Below are 8536 nucleotides of genomic sequence, written 5' to 3' on the forward strand. Positions count from 1 at the left end.
GCACTGTTGTATTCATTAGTACAGCTGCAGATTTTGGGAATGTGTTCACTCAAGCAGGAGACAGAGTCTTTCACTATCCCTCTGTTCATGGAGTGTAATGTAGGTACATAGAGCACAGCCTTTAATGTTGCATGAGGTGGGACAGTACATCTTGTAGGTGGAGCTCAGAACCCAAATATTTGCTAAAGCTCAAATGAAGTGTTAGGAAATGACCTTTGCTCTGAGGACTTGTAATGAATCATTCTATTCTCTAACAAAATTTGCAACTTAAAAAGGGTCTATTTTAGGGAGAGATTAAAATGCTCAGTTTATGTCTGCACCACAAAGACACACCAGCAGGTGTAGTACGAGTTAACCCAGAACATGACGTGATAAAAGGAAATTTCACACATACCCAAGTTAACATATCTGTGCCAAGAAGCACTAAACAATATGTACTTGCTGCCTCAAGTTGGCTCAGTTTTGGTGGTTCTTTATTACTCACAATTTCATATTGTGTATACAACATTCCTTGCTTTGCATTGCAGAACGTTCCCTGAATTAAACAGCCCTAACTTTCAAGCAGTGTATTATTGAAGATGAACTAAAAATTTAGATTTGACTTCATTATTATTATTATCATTATTATTTTTTGAATCTAAGCCCCATTCACCAGTCAAATTTGATTTTTTTTTATTTAATTTTATTTTTTTATAGATTTTGGGTCACTCACTTTATAAAACAGTTACAGAGGCAACCCCTTAAATCAACAGTGCTCTTTTTGAAGCACTCATGTCATTCAGAGTACATGTATTGTGGTGAGGTTTTGGTAGCAGGGGGGCTGCAGGGGTGGCCTAGTCATCGGCTGTAATAATCTTTTCTTCAGAATGCTAATTAGTGTCAGACGGTGAAAAAAAAAGTTTTAAAACTGATTTAAAACAATTAAAGTAAAATGAAACATATAAATATACCCTGAATTTGTAGATTCTAATTCTGCTAGTCATTTTCTGTCCATTACAGAAAATTATACTGAACACAGGATTTAAGATGTTAGACATTTTCTATGAAAGCCAAAATTTAATGTCTTCAGCAAAGCCCATAGGTTTGATGGCAAAGCAGTTAACCACAATTTATGTGAAATGACATGATTAAAATCTGTCAGAGGTTTATTGAAAGCTTCTAATAATTTTCATAAGCTTTAATTAAGAGGATCTAAATCTTTGGTAACATAGATAATGAATTCTTCTTAAATTTTAAAAATGGCAATGTTTGTGCAGAGAACAAATAATCGTTGTACTGGCTGTTTTAACTATCTAATAAAGATAGATTATTGTAACGTGTGTATTCTGCAGTGGAGTCCAGTCTCACCTAGTACCAAATCCATCTTCTGTAATTGCTTAAAGGTGAAATTGGGTGTATTAAATCTTTGGATAAAATAAATGTAAATGTTAGTGCATTCTATTTTTTATTATGGTAATTACAGCAGGAAAAGTTCTGATTCTTTCACAGACAACAAGGAGTGGAGGAATCTTGTTTAACAACAATTATGTTCCAAATCAAGAGGTGGTTTTAAAGAACCACTTTAACTAAAATACTGCTTATAATAAAAATAATGTTTTCAATTGTCTTCTTTCACAGAAATGTTGATAGAAGATCTATAGAAAAAAATGAACTGTTATTTTATGATATACATTAGAAAACGTAATTTTTACTTTTCAAAATGCTGAAGTAAATATAGTAAAGAAATGATCAGTGAAAAGTTTCTCTGATTTAATTTGCTTGCAGAACACTCCATGTGGTTCTAGTTTACAGATCCTAAATATAGGATGCATATTTTATCAGACACTACTTTTTGAAATCTTTTCTCTGAAGAGTGGCAATAATTTTCCTAAACTCATGTTGCTGATATGGCATACTTTATACCCAGAATTAGTTATGTCCTCTCTTAGTTATCTCCTCCTTGGAGTTTAGTTCAGTCCCATTCTGACTTTTTTTTTTTTTTTTTAAGATGATCAACAATGTGTTAGTAGTAATGTGTCTTTTAAACGTTGATTCCTCTTTGCACAGACACAAAAAGTACATTAACCAATGTCAACAGACAGATTATGTTTTCAACTACCTGCTGCCATTTCTTAGCTTGCTTTTCCTTTTTAGGTATCTTTATCTTAATACAAGCAAAGAAGTCAATCCATGAGATAGACATCACAGTGTCTCTGTGATGAGTTTCACCTTAAGTTTCTGGTTTCCAAAGTTACAAGTGAAGATTAAAAAGATTTAGCTTGTCCTGACAATATCTTTACAACTCACATCATGTATCCATAAAACATTCAGCAAACCTAAGCCAGTGGCACCAGACATCTCTTCCTTAAGGTGTTTGCAAAGAGCTCTTCACCATTTCTTTGGGTTTTCCTGCTTGTTGCTCCAGTATGCTGTTTCAAAATACACCATTCATAATCTCTTTGGAGAGGATGTTGCTTCATTCTACTACACACCCTGCATGCTTGTGCCATAATCCCTCACTGATGTCTTTGGACACTACTATCATGTCATAATAATTGTATTTGTAATGAATTAATTAATTAATTACCATTAATTATCACTGAATGAAGGCTACCTATGGAGCGTCAAGTATGTGTTAGATCACTTAAAAACATTCTCACATGAGAAATGTGATTTAAATGGGTAAAACGTGAGATTCACATTTTTTTTGGTGGGGTTATATCTGTGTAATATATTCATGTTTTTGATTTTGGTACTACAGACCAAGATGAAATAACTGTGGCAACTGGATATTATTGCAAGTTTATCTGTGTAAAGTGTAGCCATCATCACAGATAAAAGGAGTGGTATAAAAATCACTTGAAGTGGAGCAGGACACAGCACCAGAACTTAAACTGTGTTATCACAGAATTCTAGTAAAAATAGTTGTCTATATATCAACCAGTTACTTGAATTCACTTGAAGTGAATGAGAACAATTAGGCATTTTAATGACATGATGCATACGTGAGATTTTAGTATTTACTGTTGGAAGAAATGAATTGAGATCCGGAAACACCCATTTCCTTCTTTTAACTACAATAGGGAAGTTAGTAGATTTTCAAAGGGATTTTCACTTCACTGATTGCCAGAACTGAAAGAAATATGACTTCAGGACTTACTACAACTCCCTACTTTGCATACAAAAAATTTGAAGATTAATTTCTAAAGAACAGAAAACAATTACTCTCTTGTGCTTGCATTTGGAGCACTGATGAAAAGGACAAAAGTTTAAGGAACTATTTTTTTTAAACTAAGATAAAAAATTTCTTGAATATCAATCTATAGTTAATTAGAAATTGAATATATCATAAAATATGTTTTATATGCATGTATATTTATACATACACACATATAAGAAGTTTATTTTTCCTCTTTACAGACATCTTAAAAGGGAAATTGTCTTTTTCATCTAATTTTTTAAATCTCAAATATTTTATTCTGTTCACAAAATGTAACCACAGAAATTGACAACAGAACAACAGCTACCAAAAAAGCCCCCAAACCACTCAAATTTTCAAGATTATTATTGAAAAGGTCATTTTTCCCTGTAGGGTTGACTACCACCCTTACACGCCTTAATTTAGAAAGTAGTTGTTCCCCAACTGTGCTATGTGCAGCATACACCCTTATGACAAGAATTTTTTCCCGATTTGGGAATCTTCTGAATATATATGTGCCATTATTCTGACTCTTCATTTTTCCTTTCTTTTTTTTTTTTTTTCCCCCCATCTAGGAATAAAGACAAATCATTAAGAAAATGTCACTGTTGATATATACTCTACAACAGCTAGTGTAAAGAATCATGAAAAACAAGGAAAACAAAACTAAAAGGAGTTATCATTACCTATTTAAGTAATATGATGCTCTTAAGACATAGGAATAGGTATAAAGTAAGAACATTAACTAAATTAGCAGTGTAGTGGCTGAGGTGGAAAAAGTACTTCAAATATCCTGCTTGATGCCTTGCTCATTTGGATGAATGATTTGCTGAAATGTTGTCTTGGGGGAAGACTTTTGAGTCATCTAGTCCAGTCTCCTGTTCAATGCGGGACTGAGCGGGATGCAGTAATAAGAAAAATCAGTCTCTGACCCAACTCTAACCATGCCTAGAGTACTAGATTTTAATAAGACATTTATGAGACATTAATAAGGGACTATGTTCATGTAAAAGGGAATTTATTAAATAAGATAAAGGTGTTACATTTTCCCTAATTCTACACATACAGAGATCTCATCCACATATGTAATATCTGAAGATTTTCAAGAACGTTTAATGTCTTCATTTTACGTAGATATCTAAATATGATAGAAATCAAGATTTGATAACCCAAATAATAATGTTTAAAATGAACAACCTCCTCTACCTGGATAAGAGTCTTTAAACCTTTAAGCAATTAATAAAAAGAAAGCACAATGGTGCTTCTGGTCTTTGTTTTTAGCTGAATTTAGCATGCTTTCAAGTTTTGATGAATCAGTTACTTTTGGAGAGGAATATATAAGCTGAATAATAATTTTAAGCGTAAACTTGATATCTGCACTGTCAGTGCATGAAAATGGAGTCTATCCTCAGTCACCTAAGAATGTTTTTAGATAAATTTATGCAGTTATAGACTGTTATACGATAAGTATTAGCAGGTGTTTTAATGGCTTGGTCCACTCTAATATATTGGTCCATATGGACCATAGATAACAAAATGCCATCTGTGTTTTAAATTAAGTGTGTGTTGGTACACATTTTGTTTAATTGTGAAAATATTTGCAAATTTAAAACAGAACTTACAGGGAATTAGGAGCTAGATTTTAAAAGCTCATTCCTCCAACTCCCCTAGTTAATTTACAGTTATTGCAGAACTGTAGCAGTCTCTAATTTTGCACCAGTACAACTCCCTAGAGCTTAGCACGTCATTCATTTCCTGTCCAGGTTCAGCTTTGACTCACAATGGTGATGTTCCCATGCCTTTGTCATTTGAGGAAGCAGTCTTTATTGTCATTCTCTGAAAATGTTATATGTTCGTCATGTAAACTGGACTCCACAGTGAAACCTGGCTACCGTTTTGATGTAACAAAGTAAAATATCAGCAACAGAAGCCCCTGAATGCAGCTACCAGTGTTCCACTTCCCTATGGCACTTCAGTGGCCAAAATAGGTACAAGAACTGTGGAAGGAAAGTGCTGGGTTTCTTTTCTTCCTAAAAGGAAATTCAAATGTTTGGTCTTCTCAGGCAGGACCTCACCATGAACAACTTTTTGCTTTCTACTTCTGATTTTGTTTCCATCCCTATGTCTTTTTGGAAACCTGTTCCTTTGTTGCTTGTTCAGTGCATCACTGAAGTGAAAGGCACAGTGAGGTTCTGTGCCCCACAGCACTGCAGTGAGGATGAATAAATGAATATCAATAAGGTGCTCAACAGAATGTTGATAGATACCAGGAAAGAAACTGAAATACGGATCATTAACCAGGGCTTCCCTTTTAAGTGTAAAGTTTGATTAATCTTTAACAATCTGTCTCCTTTCTGGAAGAGGTGTGCTACTTATGTCATTAGGACTGTTACCTCCATATTCTGTAGCCATATTCTCCTACATGTCTATATACCATAGGTATATTGCCTTATATAGCAACTACCTACTGTATATATAGATATGTATATATATGAAGAGAGAAAGAGAGAGTTAGTGACAATTAATTAAAATAGCTAAAATGTTTTTTTCAGCATTATGCAGTCTGGTGGAATGATTGTTGGAGTTAACTTTTTCTAGAACAACTAAACCTCTATAAAACCTCTATAAACTATAAGCAATAGTTTTTATCCTGGTAAAAAATGAACATTAATAGTTCATTCATGAATAAATTCAAGATGAAATGCTTAATGAAACTCCTCGTGTTGGTATTTCTTCCATATTCTGTTTTTCTCCCATTTTAATATATCTATGCTATAGCTTAATTTTGACTCATATTTTTGGAGCATAACTTTGCTATCTTTCTGACACAGGGGCTGCAGTGAGGTCTCCTCGGAACCTTCTCTTCTCCAGGCAGAAAGACCCTGACTCCCTCAGCCTGTCTTTGTAGGAGAGGTGCTACAGCCCTCTGGTCATCCTCATGGCCCTTCTCTGGACTTGCTCTAATAAGGTCCATGTCCTTATATCAGGGGCTCCAGAGCTGAATGCAGTAAATCAATCAGTGCCATCATTTGAAATCGTATCTGTGCCGAACATTTTATCTACTTATAACTCACTTCAAATAAAATAACTTATAGTAAGAAAGATTTTAATGTCCCTAAAAATCCTGTTTCTCATTGCCTGCGGCTACATATTTCACTACCAGAAAACACTTAACTAGTTTAACACATACAACTTTAGGACAGACTACAATGACAGTGTACTATAAATTTACTTTTGAGGTTCAACGCTGCCATTAGCTTTGATATCTCTCCACAGAGCTCACTGACTATATGAATCCTACCATTAAGTGACAGCTTTGGAGCATATTTGGGCATGGGTAACTAATTTTAAATTGAAAAATCACCTGTAGAGAAGGAAGCTGATAATTAAGCTCTGAAAAATCTCAAGATCCTTTGTTTTTAATCATTCAGTCCAAGGTCCTGATGATGAGAAGGCATTAGAATGGCCATTGAACGTATGTCATTTCTGCATCAAAAAATAACTATCTGAAGGAAATAAATAAATAAATAAATAAATAAATTAAAACAACAACAAACCCCAGGTAAATATAAGCATATCTATACATTGTATGACACTGGAGAAGATCTATCTGAAAATAAATAAATAAATAAACCAAAACCAAAACCTAGATAAATATAAGCATATCTATACATTTTATGACACTGGAGAGGATATATGGACTTCCTAGGACATACTATTTCTTTAGATCTAGTACAGCTCTGATTAAATTACATCATTTTGGGTCTGCAAATCCAACCTATGAAGAAAAACAGAACTTTCAAAATGTTTCTGGCAAGCATGCCCATGGCCTGCCCCAAAAAGAGAGACAGAGCAAACAGTAGGATGTTGACGCAATTCTATAATTTCACTGTATATCCTTAAACTCTCAATGAGCAAATTACAAATACTTACCTTTTCAAAGGGTTTATACTGATGCATTTTGTGGACATCTGATCATCCCTCTTAGTATGAAATGATGAAAGAACCGAATTTGTTGTGAGCCCTGGGCCTTTTGCAGCCAACGTTGCAGGTGTAATTTCAGGTGTTAAATGCTCTAATTATCAGATATGGCAGTGATCCAAAGAAAACCATAATTAGAGAATGGCCAATACATGCTTACTAAGGACTTAAAAGCATTAGAAAAACAAAAAATTTGAATGTGTGTGGGTGTTTTTTGTTTGTTTACTTATTTTTTGTTGTTGTTTGTGTTTGTTTGTTAGCTTTTAAGCATGCTAATTTCACTGCCTATGCTTGATTGAACATCTTCAAATGAAGACAAAATTTTAAACACAAGAGAGGAGCAAAGCTAAGCTTCCTGGCTTCCTGGGTTTGTTACTGGTTTTTGATCTCAAGTGATGTCTTAAAGCAATTTAATTTTGCTGCCAGTTTTAGTTCAGTGTTCAGAAAAGAGTTATTGTAGACTGTCTACATGTATCACTCCAAAATAAATATTTATTGGGTGCAATTAAATTATTTCCCTCTATTTTTCTGACCAGCTACAGAAAATACCTCTAGAAGACTGAAAGCAAAGGTTTCCTGCTAAACATAACTGGGAAATCTGTGTTTTGCCCAGGCCTAAATTCAAGATTTCAGGTCTCCCGAACCTCTGTCTTGCAGTGGTAAAACCTCACTGATACATATCCCTTGATCAGCTACATTTTCTTCCAAACTTAGATCCCCCTTTTTTCAGCAAAATGAACAAATAGTTCACACACAATTATATGGGTTGTGTTATAAACAGAAATGTCAAACAGCTGTAGAAGCAGTTTTAAGTTAATTCCGTTACCACTCAGTACCTAATTAGAGCAATGGAAAGACAAGACTCAAGCAGTATTGGTCTCTGTCACATAGGCTATATCATGCACCCCACTGTGCATGTACACATACAAGTACAGATGTTCATGAGCACTTGCATTCACTTGAAATAGTATATTTGCAACTGTTAGTAATTTCTGTAAAGCTGTCACAGCATCTTAAATCTTTTCCCATGCCTTGTAGCAGACCTGATTCGAGATATCTTAGGCAAAATTAGATTTTGTGAACATGGCAGAAGAACTGTGAAAGTTTTATAGAGACAGATGTGATGATGAGTGGCAAGAAGGATCAGTGGGGTTCTGGAGGATGAAGATGTGGGTTTGAAGGAAGCTCCAGGGATATGAAGGGGGGCTTTAGGAGGAGACCAAGAAGAGTCAATGAAGTTGTGTAGAGCTGCAAATGATTTCACAAAGTTATTCCAGGGAGAAAACCTTTCCCTCTTTCTTCGTTAACCTTCATTAACCTCCTCTTGACAGCTGAGCAGACTGTGGGGTTGCAGTGGGAGTACAGAACACTCCTCCG

At 34.6% G+C, this 8536-nt stretch overlaps 1 long non-coding RNA gene across 1 annotated transcript; it reads right to left on the reverse strand.

The window, feature by feature from the left end:
• Positions 1 to 1374: 1374 nt before the first annotated feature.
• On the reverse strand, positions 1375 to 7970 carry LOC308193657. The gene is made up of 3 exons (XR_013949842.1): positions 7112 to 7970; positions 6543 to 6684; positions 1375 to 4071 (listed from the first exon to the last, which is right to left on the reverse strand). It is a non-coding gene; the product is annotated as an uncharacterized lncRNA (long non-coding RNA).
• Between the last annotated feature and the right edge of the window lie 566 nt (positions 7971 to 8536).

Source organism: Anser brachyrhynchus (genome assembly GCF_964034855.1).
Source record: "Anser brachyrhynchus genome assembly, chromosome: 3".
Classification (NCBI taxonomy): Eukaryota; Metazoa; Chordata; class Aves; order Anseriformes; family Anatidae; genus Anser; species Anser brachyrhynchus.